The sequence below is a fragment of the Oncorhynchus keta genome, unplaced genomic scaffold, assembly GCF_023373465.1.
Source record: "Oncorhynchus keta strain PuntledgeMale-10-30-2019 unplaced genomic scaffold, Oket_V2 Un_contig_6284_pilon_pilon, whole genome shotgun sequence".
Lineage (NCBI taxonomy): Eukaryota > Metazoa > Chordata > Actinopteri > Salmoniformes > Salmonidae > Oncorhynchus > Oncorhynchus keta.
In genome coordinates this window covers 1-16532 of record NW_026288776.1, presented here as the reverse complement: position 1 = coordinate 16532, position 16532 = coordinate 1, and the positions used below count along the sequence as shown (strand labels likewise).

Sequence of the window (16532 nt, the reverse complement as noted above, 5' to 3'; positions counted from 1 at the left end):
ACCGCCACCATAATAATAATAATAATAATATATGCCATTTAGCAGACGCTGCGAACAGTCATGTGTGCATACATTCTACGTATGGGTGGTCCCGGGGATCAACCCACTACCCTGGCGTTACAAGCATGCCTCTACCAACTGAGCTACAGAAGGACTTGGTGAACTCTAATTCACAATGTTGACATAAGCAAACCGCTTTGCCCACACGACGTCATACACGCTGTCTGCCATCTATGACACCGAACTGCAGCCAGGTCAAGACCCTGGTGAGGAGATTCACTATTTTAAATATGCTATTGGACCAAAAACAGATCTGGCAAATTAATCTATATGGGCCAAATAATGATGATCCACGCTTCTTCAAAAATATATATATATAATCTATTGAGCTCACAAGCAACAAATTAATCTATTATTATTGTGGGAGATTATAATATGGTTTTTAAGTACCTCAATGGATCGTAAAGGATTCCCACTACAAACATTCACCCTCAAGCACTTAAGGACATCACAAATATCATGGCTACATTATAACTAGTGGATATATGGAGGCTACCTTGTAGTTTACCAATAAAATGGGAGGATGGTGAAGTAGACATACTTGGTATTCATATCTCAAAAAATATAAATTAACTTACCACAATAAATTTCAATAGGAAGTTTGCAAAAATAGATAAGATTCTGCAACCATGGAGAGGTCAATACTTGTCTATTAATGGAAAACCCACATTGATTAACTCTTTGGTCCTATCACAGTTTACTTACTTTCGTTTTTTTAAATAAATAAAACAATATTTCATTTTATTTGGAATGCTAAGTCAGACAAAATTAAATGTGCCTATTTATATAATAAATATGAATTTTGGCAGGCTAAAATGATTAAATATTAAAGTTTTAAACCTCTCACTAAATATTAACTCATACATTGGTTAAACTTAAACCCCAAATGGTTCTCAGTAGATTATAAAGAAAGGCCCATGCTTTCTTCAAAATGTGCCCTTTTGCATGTATACAGATTACAATTTTCTCATTTCTGACTAATTGAAAATGACATTTTGCTTCAAGTATCGCCCTTTCTTCAACAAGCCCACTAAAGCTGGTTACAATTTCGGTTTTATCCTCCAGAAAAGATAGAACAAATATTACAACAAATGTTATGGTGAAACTCAAATTTACTGATGAATAAAAACATTCTTTACGGAAAAAAATGGTTTAAAATGGTATTATATTTATGAATGATATTATTAATACTAGAAACTGTGGGAGTTATGTCACATATGCAGCTATCGAAAATATGAGAATGTCTGTTCAATCCAGACTTACAACCAACTGATTGCAGCATTACCCATAGAGGAGGCAAGTGGAAAAGGGAGAAGGTAGAGACTGTTTTGTCTGCCATATTAAAGATACAAATTGGCTGAAAGGAATGAGATAAATAGATTAATATACCAGCTTCATTTGAGGACAAAATTTTGACAGCTGCTCCATACAGGTTGCAAAATAAATGAGAAGATTTTTGATGTACCGATTCCATGGCACATGGTTTATGAACTGGTACAAAAACAACATTTGATTCAACACTTGAGTTTTTCAATGTAAATTACCATACAAAATAATTGCCACCAATGAATGCTATATACAGTTGAGGTCGGAAGTTTACATACACTCAGGTTGGAGTCATTAAAACTCATTTTCAAGTCGGTTAGGACATCTAATTACTAAGTCATTTTTGCAACAATTGTTAACAGACAGATTATTTTACTTATAATTCACTGTATCACAATTCCAATGGGTCATCAGAAGTTAACATACACTAAATTGACTGTGCATTTAAACAGCTCTGAAAATTCCAGGAAATTATGTCATGGCTTTAGAAGCATGTGATAGGCTAATTGACATAATTTTGGAGGTCAATTGGAGGTGTACCTGGGGATGTATTTCAAGGCCAACCTTCAAACTCAGTGCCTCTTTGCTTGGCATCATGGGAAAATCCAAAGAAAACAGCCAAGAGCTCAGAAAAAAAATTGTAGACCTCCACAAGTCTGGTTCATCATTGGGAGCAATTTCCAAATGCCTGAAGGTACCACGTTCATCTGTACAAAGAATAGTATGGAAGTATAAACACCATAGGACCACACAGCCGTCATACCGCTCAGGAGGGACGCGTTCTGTCTCTAGAGATGAACATACTTTGGTGTGAAAAGTATCAATCAATCCCAGATCAACAGCAAAGGACCTTGTGAAGATGCTGGAGGAAACAGGTACAAAAGTATCTATATCCACAGTAAAACAAGTCCTATATCGACATAACCTGAAAGGCCGATCAGCAAGGAAGAAGCCATTACTCCAAAACCACCATAAAAAAACAGATTACGGTTTGCAACTGCACATGGGGACAAAGATCATACTTTTTGGAGAAATGTCCTCTGGTCTGTTGAAAAAAAATAGAACTGTTTGGCCATAATGACCATCGTTATGTTTGGAGGGGCTGCTTGCAAGCTGATGAACACCATCCCAACCGTGAAGCACGGGGTTGGCAGCATCATGTTGTGAGGTGCTTTGCTGCTGGAGGGACCGGTGCACTTCACAAAATAGATGGCATCATGAGGATGGAAAATGATGTGGATATATTGAAGCAACATCTCAATACATCAGTATTAAAACTCGGTTGCAAATGGGTCTTCCAAATGGACAATGACCCCAAGCATACTTCCAAAGTTGTGGCCTGGTGTGTTTACGGACATATTCAATCAATCCTATGCCAGTCTGCTGTTCCCACATGCTTCAAGAGGGCCACCATTGTTCCTTTTCCCAAAAAGCTAAGGTAACTGAGCTAAATGACTATCACCCGTCGCGCTCCTTCCGTCATCATGAAGTGCTTTGAGAGACTGGATTAAGAGCATGTCACCTCTACCCTACCTGACACCTAGACCCACTCCAATTTGCTTACACCGCCCCAATAGGTCCATAGGCAGCCCTTAATCGCAATCCTGCACATTGCCTAACCCATCTGGACAACAGGAATACCTATGTAAGAATGCTGTTCATCGACTACAGCTCAGCATTTAACACCATAGTACCCTCCAAACTGCGTCATTAAGATCGAGACCCTGGGTCTCGACTCCGCCCTGTAACTTGGTCTGGACTTTCTGACGGGACACCCCCAGGTGGTGAGGGTAGGAAACAACATCTCCACCCCACTGATCCTCAACACTGGGACCCCACAAGGGTGCGTTATCAGCCCCTCTCCTCTACTTCCTGTTCACCCATGGCTGAGTGGCCATGCACGCCACTAACTCAATCATCAAGTTTGCAGACGACACACTACAGTGGTAGGCTCGGAGTGTGGTGTCAGGAAAATAACCTCACACTCAATGTCAACAAAACAAAGGAGATGATCGTGGACTTCAGGAAACCGCAGAGGAGCACTCCCCATCCACATCGATGGGACAGTAGTGGAGAAGGTGGAAAGTAGTGGCCTCTCATCATCTTTTTTAAGTGGGAAGAACATGCACAATTGGTGGCTGACTAAATACTTTTTGCCCCACTGTATTTATATGTACATATTCTTATTCATTCCTTACACTTGTGTGTAAAAGGTAGTTGTTGTGAAATTGTTTGATTACTTATTAGATATTACTGCATGGTAGGAACTAGAAGGGACAAACATTTCGCTTACACTCGCATTAACATCTGCTAACCATGTGTAGGTGACCAATAACATTTGATTTGATTTGTGCACACATTTTTGTGTGTATCGAAAATACATAGGATCTTTTATTTCAGCTCATGAAACATGGGACCTTTTCTTGCTGCATTCATATTTTTGTTCATAGCTAGATTCATGCACAGATCCTAGAAATACAATACATTGATAGAACAGGTCGCAAGACGATTCCATATTGATAATCAAAGAGTTCAGCATTAAATAACCCACTGTTTAAGCACTCTACTCACCCAGCACCAGAGTGGGCCAGTTGGCTATCCGAGCCTTCAGCCCCTGGTGGAAGATCTCATGGAGGAACATGATAGCCTCACTGAGGACAGAGAGAAGAAGAAGAGATGTAGTTGAGATCTCAGGCCTACCAGGTGAAGAAGATGCTTCTGACATCGTAGTCTGCGTGTGTGTGCGTGCTTTCATATGCATGTGTGTTACCTGTTGAGGAAGATGCTGCTGACGTCATCGTGGCTGATGGGAGGTTTCTTGGAGCTGGCGGCCATACGTAGTGGTCTGAGGAAGAAGTTGACCAGGACAGAGAGCTGGCATACGTACTCTGTCTCTGCCTCCACCATGTTAAATACGATGTGGTTCCTCTTCCTCATGTTCTCAGCTTGTGGAGAACAGATGTAGTCCTGAACAATGATCTTCCACTTCCTCCGACACAGCCAGCCTCGCATGAAACTCTGGACCTGGAGGGGAGACAGGACACACCGGTCAGAATACACACATAAATATAGGTCAGAATACCTATCAAAACCTTGAGGGAAAAGTAATCAAATACCGTAGAGACAATTGCTGATACCTTTTTGATCTTTTTAATGTCTGGATCCTCCTCCTCTTCATTAGTCTGGCAAGGCAGCATCCTTTCCTTGTCCTTATTCAACAGTACGATCTCGAAGAACACAGTCAACAGTCAGATCCATGTGAGTGTGTGTGTATGTTTGTGTGGGTATGTGTGTGTGTATGTGTGTGTGCGTATGTGTGTGTGTGTGTGTGTCTATTAGAGGTCGACCGATTATGATTTTTCAATGCCGATACCGATTATTGGAGGACCAAAAAAAGACGATACTGATTAATCGGCCCGATTTTTATTTATTTATTTGTAATAATGACAATTACAACAATACTGAATGAACACTTATTTTAACTTAATATAATACATCAATAAAAATCTATTTAGCTCAAATAAATAATGAAACATGTTCAATTTTGGTTTAAATGCCAATGCAAAACAAAGTGTTGAGAAGTAAAGGTGCAATATGTGCCATGTAAAAAAAAGCTAACGTTTGAGTTCCTTAACATGAGACTTCAATATTCAAGGTAAGAGGTTTTAGGTTGTAGTTAATATAGTATTTATAGAACTATTTTATCTATACCATTTGAATTTTATATACCTTTGACTATTGGATGTTCTTATAGGCACTATAGTATTGCCAGTGTAACAGTATAGCTTCCATCCCTCTCTTCGCCCCTACCTGGGCTCGAACCAGAACACATCGACAACAGCCACACTTGAAGCAGCGTTACCCATCGCTCCACAAAGGCCGACGCCCTTGCAGCGCAAGGGGAATAACTACTCAAGTCTCAGAGCGAGTGACGTTTGAATCGCTATTAGTGCGCAACCCGCTAACTAGCTAGCCGTTTCACATCGGTTACACCAGATATTCGGCTGATAGGCTTGAAGTCATAAACAATGCTGTGCTTGCAAAGAGCTGCTGGCAAACGCACTAAAGTGTTGTTTGAATTAATGCTTACGAGCCTGCTGCTGCCTGCCACCGCTCAGTCAGACTGCTCTATCAAATCATAGACTGAGTTATAACACACAGAAATACGAGCCTTTGGTCATTAACATGGTAGAATCCAGAAACGTCTAGAAACGTTTATTGTTTCAGTATTTTATTGAACGGTTGGCATCCCTAAGTCTAAATATTCTTGTTACATTACACAACCTTCAATGTTATGTCATAATACGTAAAATTCTGGCAAATTATTTACAATGAGCCAGGCTGCCCAAACTGTTGCATATACCCTGACTCTGCGTGCAATGAATGCAAGAGAAGTGACACAATTTCACCTGGTTAATATTGCCTGCTAACCTGGATTTCTTTTAGCTAAATATGCAGGTTTAAAAATATATACTTCTGTGTATTGATTTTTTAAGAAAGGCGTTGTCAGGACCCGGTTATGAACCCGGGTCTCCGGAGTGAGAAACAGTCACTTAACCAACTGAGCCACGAATAGTCGGCAGAACCCAGAAGATGAGGCAGACACAGCAGTACTTGAGACTGTGTATTTAATGAAGTAAAAGTGAAGTTCTTCAGGAAAATATGTAACTCCACAACCTCAAAAGGAATCCTACAAGAACAAAGGTAATCCTCCAAGACAAAAAGGTACATCCACAAGGTGGAAGGTAAAGCACAAAAGCCTCAAAAGATACTCAAAAAACAAACAAACAAACAAGAACAAAAACAGAATTCCACAAGAGAGTCCACCGGGATCAACAAGAGTTCTCAGAGTACTAGGGCTGGGTGCTAACATACAAACACAGAGCAAAGAACAGAGGAAAACAAAGGGTTTAAATACAATCAGGGGAAACGAGGCACAGGTGCAAATAATGGGGATCAAGGGAAAACAAAAGGTCAAAAGGCACAATGGGGGCATCTAGTGACCAAAAACCGGAACAACCCTGGCCAAATCCTGACAGGCGTTGGTGTTTATGGTTAGGTACAGTCGTCACAACGATTGTGCTTTTTTGCAAATGCGCTTTTGTTAAATCATCCCCCAGCGTTGCATCGATTATATGCAAACGCAGGACACGCTAGATAAACTAGTAATATCATCAACCATATGTAGTTATAACTAGTGATTATGATGGTTTGATTGTATTTTATAAGATAAGTTTAATGCTCGCTAGCAACTTACCTTGGATTCTACTGCATTTGCGTAAGAGTCTCCTTGTGGTGTGCAACCAGAGGCAGGTGGTTATAGTATTGGACTAGTTAACTGTAAGGTTGCAAGATTGAATCCCCCGAGCTGACAAGGTGAAAATCTGTCGTTCTGCCCCTGAACAAGACAGTTAACCCACCGTCCCTAGGCCGTCATTTAAAATAAGAATGTGTTCTTAACTGACTTGCCCAGTTAAATAAACATATAAAAAACAATATATACAGTGGGGAGAACAAGTATTTGATATTTTGCTTACAATTTTGCAGGTTTTCCTACTTACAAAGCATGTAGAGGTCTGTCATTTTTATCATAGGTATACTTCAACTGTGAGAGACGGAATCTAAAACAAAAATCCAGAAAATCACATTGTATGTTTTTAAATAATTAATTAGCATTTTATTGCATGACACAAGTATTTGATACATCAGAAAAGCAGAACTTAATATTTGGTACAGAAACCTTTGTTTGCAATTACAGAGATCATACGCTTCCCTATAGTTCTTGACACGGTTTACACACTGCAGCAGGGATTTTGGCCCACTCCTCCATACAGACCTTCTCCAGATCCTTCAGGTTTCGGGGCTGTCGCTGGGCAATACGGACTTTCAGCTCCCTCCAAAGATGTTCTATTGGGTTCAGGTCTGAGACTGGCTAGGCCACTCCAGGACCTTGAAATGATTCTTATGGAGCCACTCCTTAGTTGCCCTGGCTGTGTGTTTCGGGGTCGTTGTCTGCTGGAAGACCCAGCCACGACCCATCTTCAATGCTCTTACTGAGGGAAGGAGGTTGTTGGCCAAGATCTCGCGATACATGGCCCCATCCATCCTCCCTCAATATTGTGCAGTCGTCCTGTCCCCTTTTGCAGAAAAGCATCCCCAAAGAATGATGTTTCCACCGCCATGCTTCACGGTTGGGATGGTGTTCTTGGGGTCGTACTCATCCTTCTTCTTCCTCCAAACATGGCAAGTGGAGTTTAGACCAAAAATCTCTATTTTTGTCTCATCAGACCAGATGACCTTCTCCCATTCCTCCCTGGATCATCCAGATGGTCATTGGCAAACTTCAGACGGGCCTGGACATGCACTGGCTTGAGCAGGGGACCTTGCGTGCGCTGCAGGATTTTAATCCCATGACGGCGTAGTGTTTACTAATGTTTTTCTTGAGACTGTGGTCCCTGCTCTCTTCAGGTAATTGACCAGGTCCTACCGTGTAGTTCTGGTCTGATCCCTCACCTTCCTCATGATCATTGATGCCCCACGAGGTGAGATCTTGCATGGAGCCCCAGACCGAGGGCAGATTGACCATCATCTTGAACTTCTTCCATTTTTCTAATAATTGCGCCAACAGTTGTTGCCTTCTCACCAAGCTGCTTGCCTATTGTCCTGTAGCCCATTCCAGCCTTGTGCAGGTCTACAATTTTACCCTGATGTCCTTACACAGCTCCTGGTCTTGGCAATTGTGGAGAGGTTGGAGTCTGTTTGATTGAGTGTGGACAGGTGTCTTTCATACAGGTAACGAAGTTCAAACAGGTGCAGTTAATACAGGTAATGAGTGGAGAAACAGGAGGGCTTCTTAAAGAAAACGAATAGGTCTGTGAGAGCCGAATTCTTACTGGTGATAGGTGATCAAATAATTATGTCATGCAATAAAATGCTAATTAATTACTTCAAAAAATCATACAATGTGATTTTCTGGGTTTTGTTTTAGATTCAGTCTCTCACAGTTGAAGTGTACCTATGATAAAAATTACAGACCTCTACATGCTTTGTAAGTAGGAAAACCTGCAAAATCGGCAGTGTATCAAATACTTCTCCCCACTGTATGTATGTGTGTATGAGTGTGTGTGTGTACCTCTGCTTTCAGCCTCTCTATCTCTGTGTCCTGGTCCTCTAACTGGGTGCGTATCTGGTTGGCCGCCACCTTCTCTGTCTCCATGATCTGGACCAGGTGGATGTACTTCTGCATCAGGACTTCACGCTCAATGATGATGTCAGAGTAACTACAGGTGGAATGGTAAGTGTTGAATGTTAAAACTAAGTTGACATGGTGAACATTGCACAGCGAACATTGATACATATTACCAAGAAAAATTATTTTCAAAGTTAACATTATAGCATTCATATATTCATAATCCATCAATGCTTACATTAGTAACAGCAAAACATACACATCTAGTTCAGTGGTAGTCTCTGGAGGAGGAGGAGGGAGGGAGGGAGGGGAGGGGAGAGGGGAGGAAGGGAGGGAGACAGAATGTGTGATTAGTGGGATCAAGAGAAGAGAAGGGGAGAGAGTGAGGTGGAGGTGTTGAGGTCAGGGGTGTATTTGTAATCACTATGGCAGTACAGCACCAAGGTGTAGCCCAGACTAAAGTAGCAGACAGCCTGAGCAGAGCACGCACACACACACACACACACACACACACACACACACACACACACACACACACACACACACACACACACACACACACACACACACACACACACACACACACACACACACACACACACACACACACAATCTCTTGCAAATGGAGCAGACATGAGAGGATTGTGTGTGTGTGTGTTTACGTGTGATCACTATACAAACACTGTAAGCCTAAGTAGCCACACTGGCTACTTAGGGAGAGTCAGCTGTTGCATTTACATGTGTGTCATGAGTACAACAAGCAAGCCAGACTCAAATCAAGCCCTAACTCCTATCCTTCCCCCAGCCCCCTAGCTGCTACCTCTTGTAAAGAGGTGTTGAGGTTTTGTTGTTGGATAGACTCCACCCTCTTACCTGGCCTGTTGGATACTCCACCCACTTATTGCAAAGTCTGACTCTCCTCTGTCCGCAGCTCCAGAGGCTTCTGACCGTCATGGCCAAACACCACCAGGAAGTAGTGCTGAGGACACAGGAAACAGAAATACTATTACCTGAAGTAAACAGGAAATAGAATCAACATATGGAAGGCTACTCCAATCAATTGCAAGTATCAGATCAAATCAAAGTTTATTGGTTACATGCTCAATACAACAGGTGTATAGACCTACAGTGAAATACTTAATTACAGGCTCTAACCAATAGTGCAAAAATATTTTAAGTGAACAATAGGTAAGTAAAGAAAAAGAACAACAGTTAAAAAGACAGTGAAAAATAACAGTAGCGAGGCCATAGACAGTAGCGAGGCTATAGACAGTAGCGAGGCTATAACAGTAGCGAGGCTATAACAGTAGCGATGCTATAGACAGTGCGAGGCTATAGACAGTAGCGAGGCTATAACAGTAGCGATGCTATAGACAGTGCGATATAGACAGTAGCGAGGCTATATACAGTAGCCGAGGCTATAACAGTAGCGAGGCCATAGACAGTAGCGAGGCTATAGACAGTAGCGAGGCTATAACAGTAGCGAGGCTATAACAGTAGCCGATATAGACAGTGCGAGGCTATAGACAGCAGCGTGCCATATACAGTAGCGAGGCTATAGACAGTAGCGAGGCTATAGACAGTAGCTAGGCTATATACAGTAAGCGAGGCTATGACAGTAGCGAGGCTATATACAGTAGCGAGCTATACCAGTAGCGAGGCTGTAACAGTAGCAGGCTATAGACAGTAGAGAGGCTATATACAGTAGCGAGCCTATAACAGTAGAGAGGCTATAACAGTAGCGAGGCTATATACAGTAGAGACTATATACAGTAGCGAGGCTATATACAGTAGCGAGGCTATAACAGTAGAGAGGCTATATACAGTAGCGATGCTATAACTGTAGTGAGGCTATAACAGTAAGCGAGCTATAACAGTAGTGAGGCTATATACAGTAGCGAGGCTATAATAGTAGCGAGGCTATAACAGTAGTGAGACTATAACAGTAGTATAACAGTAGTGAGGCTATAACAGTAGCGGGCTATATACAGTAAGCGAGCTATAACAGTAGTGAGGCTATAACAGTAGCGAGGCTATATACAGTAGCGGGCTATAACAGTAGCGAGGCTATAACAGTAGCGAGGCTATAACAGTAGCGAGGCTATAACAGTAGCGAGCTATAACAGTAGCGGGGCTATAACAGTAGCGAGGCTATAACAGTAGCGAGGCTATAACAGTAAGCGAGACTATAACAGTAGCGATGCAATATACAGTAGAGAGGCTATAACAGGCGAGGCTATATACAGTAGCGAGGCTTAGACGTTGGACTATAAAAAATAGCGAGTATATACAGTACCCTGAGCTATAAAGTACGAATATCTGTCGTATCTGCCCCTGAACAGGTGAGACTTAACCCAGTGAAGCTGTTCCCAGGCCATCATAATGAAAATAAGAATAGTGTTCTATAACAGTGACTTGCCTGTAACAGTAGTGAGGTACAATTTAAAAAATATAGGCTGTAACAGTATATATACAGTAGCGAGCAATAACAGTAGTGAGGCTATAACAGTAGTGAAGGCTATAACAGTAGCGAGGCTGTAACAGTAGTGAGGCTATAACAGTAGTGAGGCTATAACAGTAGTGAGGCTATAACAGTAGTGAGGCTATATACAGTAGCGGAGGCTATATACAGTAGTGAGGCTATATACAATATATATACAGTAAGCGAGCTATATACAGTAGCGAGGCTATAACAGTAGTGAGCTATAACAGTAGCGAGGCTATATACAGTAGCGAGGCTATATACAGTAAACGAGGCTATAACAGTAGCGAGGCTATAACAGTAGCGAGCTATAACAGTAGCGAGGCTATAACAGTAGTGAGGCTATATACTGTAGCGATGCTATATACAGTAGCGAGCCTATAACAGTAAGCGAGGCTATAACAGTAAGCGAGGCTATATACAGTAGCGAGGCTATAACAGTAGCGAGCTATATACAGTAGTGAGCTATAACAGTAGCGAGCTATAAAAGTAGTGAGGCTATATACAGTAGCGAGGCTATAACAGTAGCGAGCTATAACAGTAAGCGAGGCTATAACAGTAGTGAGGCTGTAACAGTAGTGAGACTATATACAGTAGTGAAGCTATAACAGTAGTGAGGCTGTAACAGTAGTGAGGCTATAACAGTAGTGAGCTATAACAGTAGTGAGGCTGTAACAGTAGTGAGGCTATAACAGTAGCGAGGCTATAACAGTAGTGAGGCTGTAACAGTAGCGAGGCTATATACAGTAGGAGGCTATAACAGTAGTGAGGCTATAACAGTAGTGAGGCTATAACTGTAGTGAGGCTGTAACAGTAGTGAGCTATAACAGTAGTGAGCTATAACAGTAGTGAGACTATAACAGTAGTGAAGGCTATATACAGTGAGGCTATATACAGTAAGCGAGGCTATATACAGTAGCGAGGCTATATACAGTAGCGAGGCTATATACAGTAGCGAGGAAGGCTATATACAGTAGTGAGCTATAACAGTAGCGAGCTATATACAAATGACGAGCTATATACAGTAGCGAGGCTATAACAGTAGCGAGCTATAACAGTGGCGAGCTATAACAGTAGCGAGCTGTAACAGTAGTGAGGCTATATACAGTAGCGATGCTATATACAGTAAGCGAGCCTATAACGTGGGGCTATAACAGTAGCGAGCTATAACAGTAAGCGAGACTATATACAGTAGAGAGGCTATAACTGTAGTGAGGCTATATACAGTAGCGAGGCTATAACAGTAGTGACTATAAAAATAGCGAGGCTATAGCAGTAGCGAGGCTATAACAGTAGGCTATAACAGTAGTGAGGCTATATACAGTAGCGAGGCTATATACAGTAGCGAGCTATAACAGTAGTGAGACTATAACAGTAGTGAGGCTATAACAGTAGTGAGGCTATAATAGTAGTGAGGCTATAACAGTAGTGAGGCTATAACAGTAGCGAGGCTATATACAGTAGTGAGACTATAACATTAGCGAGTTATAACAGTAGTGAGGCTATAACAGTAGCGAGCTATATACAGTAGGGAGGCTATAACAGTAGTGAGGCTATAACAGTAAGTGAGGCTATAACAGTAGTGAGGCTATAACAGTAGTGAGGCTATAACAGTAGTGAGGCTATAACAGTAGTGAGACTATAACAGTAGCGAGCTATAACAGTAGTGAGGCTATATATACAGTCGCGAAGAGGCTATATACAGTAGCGAGGCTATAACAGTAGTGAGGCTATAACAGTAGCGAGGCTATAACAGTAAGCGAGCTATATACAGTAAGCGAGCTATAACAGTAGGCTATAACAGAGCTATAACAGTAGCGAGGCTATAACAGTAGCGAGGCTATAACAGTAGCGAGCTATAACAGTAGTGAGGCTATATACAGTAGCGATGACTATAACAGTAGCGAGCCTATAACAGTAGCCAGCTATAACAGTAAGCGAGCTATAACAGTCAGCGAGACTATATACAGTAGCGAGCTATAACTGTAGTGAGGCTATATACAGTAGCGAGGCTATAACAGTAGCGAGGCTACATACAGTAGCGAGCTATAGCAATGGTGAGCTATAACAATGCTTGAGAGCTATAACAGTAGTGAGGCTATATACAGTAGCGAGGCTATATACAGTAGCGAGCTGTAACAGTAGTGAGACTATAACAGTAGTGAAGCTGTAACAGTAGTGAGGCTATAATAGTAGTGAGGCTATAACAGTAGTGAGGCTATAACAGTAGTGAGCTATAACAGTAGGTTATAACGAGGCTATATACATTAGTGAGGCTATAACAGTGTGAGGCTATAACAGTAGCGAGGCTATATACAGTAGGAACAATGGCTATAACAGTAGTGAGGCTATAACAGTACAGTAGTGAGGCTATAACAGTAGTGAGGCTATAACAGTAGTGAGGCTATATACAGTAGCGAGGCTATATACAGTAGTGGAGCTATATACAATAGAGGCTATAACAGTAGCGAGGCTATATACAGTAGCGAGGCTATATACAGTAGCGAGCTATAACAGTAGCGAGAGGCTATACCAGTAGCGAGGCTATATACAGTAGCGAAGGCTATAACAGTAGTGAGGCTATATACAGTAGCGAGGCTATATACAGTAAGCCTATAACAGAAACGGCTATAACAGTAGCGAGGCTATATACAGTAGCGAGGCTATAACAGTAGCGAGGCTATAACTGTAGCCAATAACAGTAGCGAGGCTATAACAGTAGCGAGGCTATATACAGTAGGCTATAGAGCCTATAACAGTAGCGAGGCTATAACAGTAGTGAGGCTATATACAGTAGCGAGCTATATACAGTAGCGAGGCTATAACAGTAGCGAGGCTATATACAGTAGTGAGGCTATAACAGTAGTGAGGCTATATACAGTAGCGAGGCTATAGCAGTAGTGAGGCTATAACAGTAAGCGAGACTATAACAGTAGTGAGGCTATATACAGTAGCGAGGCTATAACAGTAGCGAGGCTATAACAGTAGCGAGGCTATATACTGTAGCGAGGCTATATACAGGCTATAACAGTAGCGAGCTATAACAGTAGCGAGGCTATAACAGTAGCGAGGCTATAACAGTAGTCGAGGCTATAACAGTAGCGAGGCTATACAGTAGAGGCTATAACAGTAGCGAGGCTATATACAGTAGCGAAGGCTATAACAGTAGTGAGGCTATAACAGTAGCGAGGCTATATACAGTATAACAGTAGCTATAACAGTAGCAGGCTATAACAGTAGCGCGGCTATAACAGTAGCAAGGCTATAACAGTAGCGAGGCTATATACAGTAGCGAGGCTATAACAGTAGCGAGCTATAACAATAGCGAGGCTATATACAGTAGCGAGCTATAACAGTAGCGAGGCTATATACAGTAGCGGGGCTACAACAGTAGCGAGGCTATAACAGTAGCGAGGCTATAACAGTAGAAGGCTATAACAGTAGCGAGCTATACAGTAGCGAGGCTATAACAGTAGCGAGGCTGTAACAGTAGTGAGACAGTAGCGAGCTATAACAGTAGCGAGGCTATAACAGTAGTGAGCTATAACAGTAGCGAGGCTATAACAGTAGCGAGGCTATAACAGTAGTGACTATAACATATACAGTGATGCTATAACAGTAGTGAGGCTATAACAGTAGCGAGGCTATAACAGTAGTGAGGCTATAACAGTAGCGAGGCTATAACAGTAGTGAGGCTATAACAGTAGTGAGACTATAACAGTAGCGAGCTATAACAGTAGTGAGGCTATATACAGTAGCGAGGCTATATACAGTAGCGAGGCTATAACAGTAGAGAGGCTATAACAGTAGCGAGGCTATATACAGTAGCGAGGCTATATACAGTAGCGAGGCTATAACAGTAGCGAGGCTATATACAGTAGCGAGGCTATAACAGGTAGCGAGCTATAACAGTAGCGAGGCTATATACAGTAGCGAGCTATAACAGTAGCGAAGGCTATAACAGTAGCGAGACTATAACAGTAGCGAGGCTATAACTGTAAAGCGAGGCTATATACAGGCGAGCTAGCAGTAGTGAGGCTATATGCAGTAGCGAGGCTATAGCAGTAGTGAGCTATAACAGGTATAACAGTAGTGAGGCTATAACCGGAAGGTAGAGGCTATAACAGTAACCCTGAGCTATAACAGTAGCAAGGCTATAACAGTTCTGCTATAACAGTAGCGAGTATAACAGTAAGCGAGGCTATTACAGTAAACGAGGCTATAACAGTGAAAATATAACAGTGTGAGGCTATACATTAGCGAGGCTATAACAGTAGCCTGGCTATAACATAAAGGCTACAACAGTTTATAACAGTAGCGAGGCTATAACAGTAGCGAGGCTATATACAGTAAGCGAGGCTATAACAGTAGCGAGGCTATAATTGTAGTGGGCTATATACAGTAGCGAGGCTATAACAGTAGCGAGGCTATAACAGTAGCGAGGCTATAACAGTAAGCGAGGCTATATACATTAGCGAGGCTATAACAGCGAGGCTATAACAGTAGCGAGGCTATAATAGTGCAATAACAGTAACGAGGCTTTATACAGTAGCGAGGCTATATACAGTAGCGAGGCTATAACAGTAGCGAGGCTATAACAGTAGCGATGCTATAGACAGTGCGAGGCTATAACAGTAGCGAGGCTATAGACAGTAGCGAGGCTATAACAGTAGCGAGGCTATATACAGTAGCGAGGCTATATACAGTAGCGAGGCTATATACAGTAGAAGGCTATAGACAGTAGCGAGGCTATATACAGTAGCGAGGCTACTGTAGCGAGAGCTATATACAGGCACCGGTTAGCGAGGCTATATACAGTAGAGAGGCTATAGACACTAGCGAGGCTATAGACAGTAGCGAGGCTATATACAGTAGCGAGGCTATAGACAGTAGCGAGGCTATAGACAGTAGCGAGGCTATATACAGTAAGCGAGGCTATAGACAGTAGCGAGGCTATATACAGTAGCGAGGCTATAGACAGTAAGCGAGGCTATAGACTAAGCGAGGCTATAACAGTAGCGAGGCTATAGGCAGTAGCGAGGCTATAGACAGTAGCGAGGCTATATACAGTAGCGAGGCTATATACAGTAGCGAGAGCTATAACAGTATCGAGGCTATAGACAGTAGCGAGGCTATAACAGTAGCGAGGCTATAGACAGTAGCGAGGCTATATACAGTAGCGAGGCTATAACAGTAAGCGATGCTATAGACAGTGCGAGGCTATAACACTAGCAAGGCTATAGACAGTAGCGAGGCTATAACAGTAGCGAGCTATAACAGTAGCGATGCTATAGACAGTGCGAGGCTATAACAGTAGCGAGGCTATAGACAGTAAGCGAGGCTATAACAGTAGCGAGGCTATATACAGTAGCGAGGCTATATACAGTAGCGAGGCTATATACAGTAGAGAGGCTATAGACAGTAGCGAGGCTATATACAGTAGCGAGGCTACTGTGGCGAGCTATATACAGGCAC

The 16532-nt window shown here is 42.2% G+C and overlaps 1 pseudogene; it reads right to left on the bottom strand.

Moving 5' to 3' along the window:
• The window catches only part of LOC127925807 (ras-specific guanine nucleotide-releasing factor 2-like), a 32489-nt pseudogene extending 22935 nt beyond the window's left edge, over nucleotides 1–9554 (bottom strand).
• Between the last annotated feature and the right edge of the window lie 6978 nt (nucleotides 9555–16532).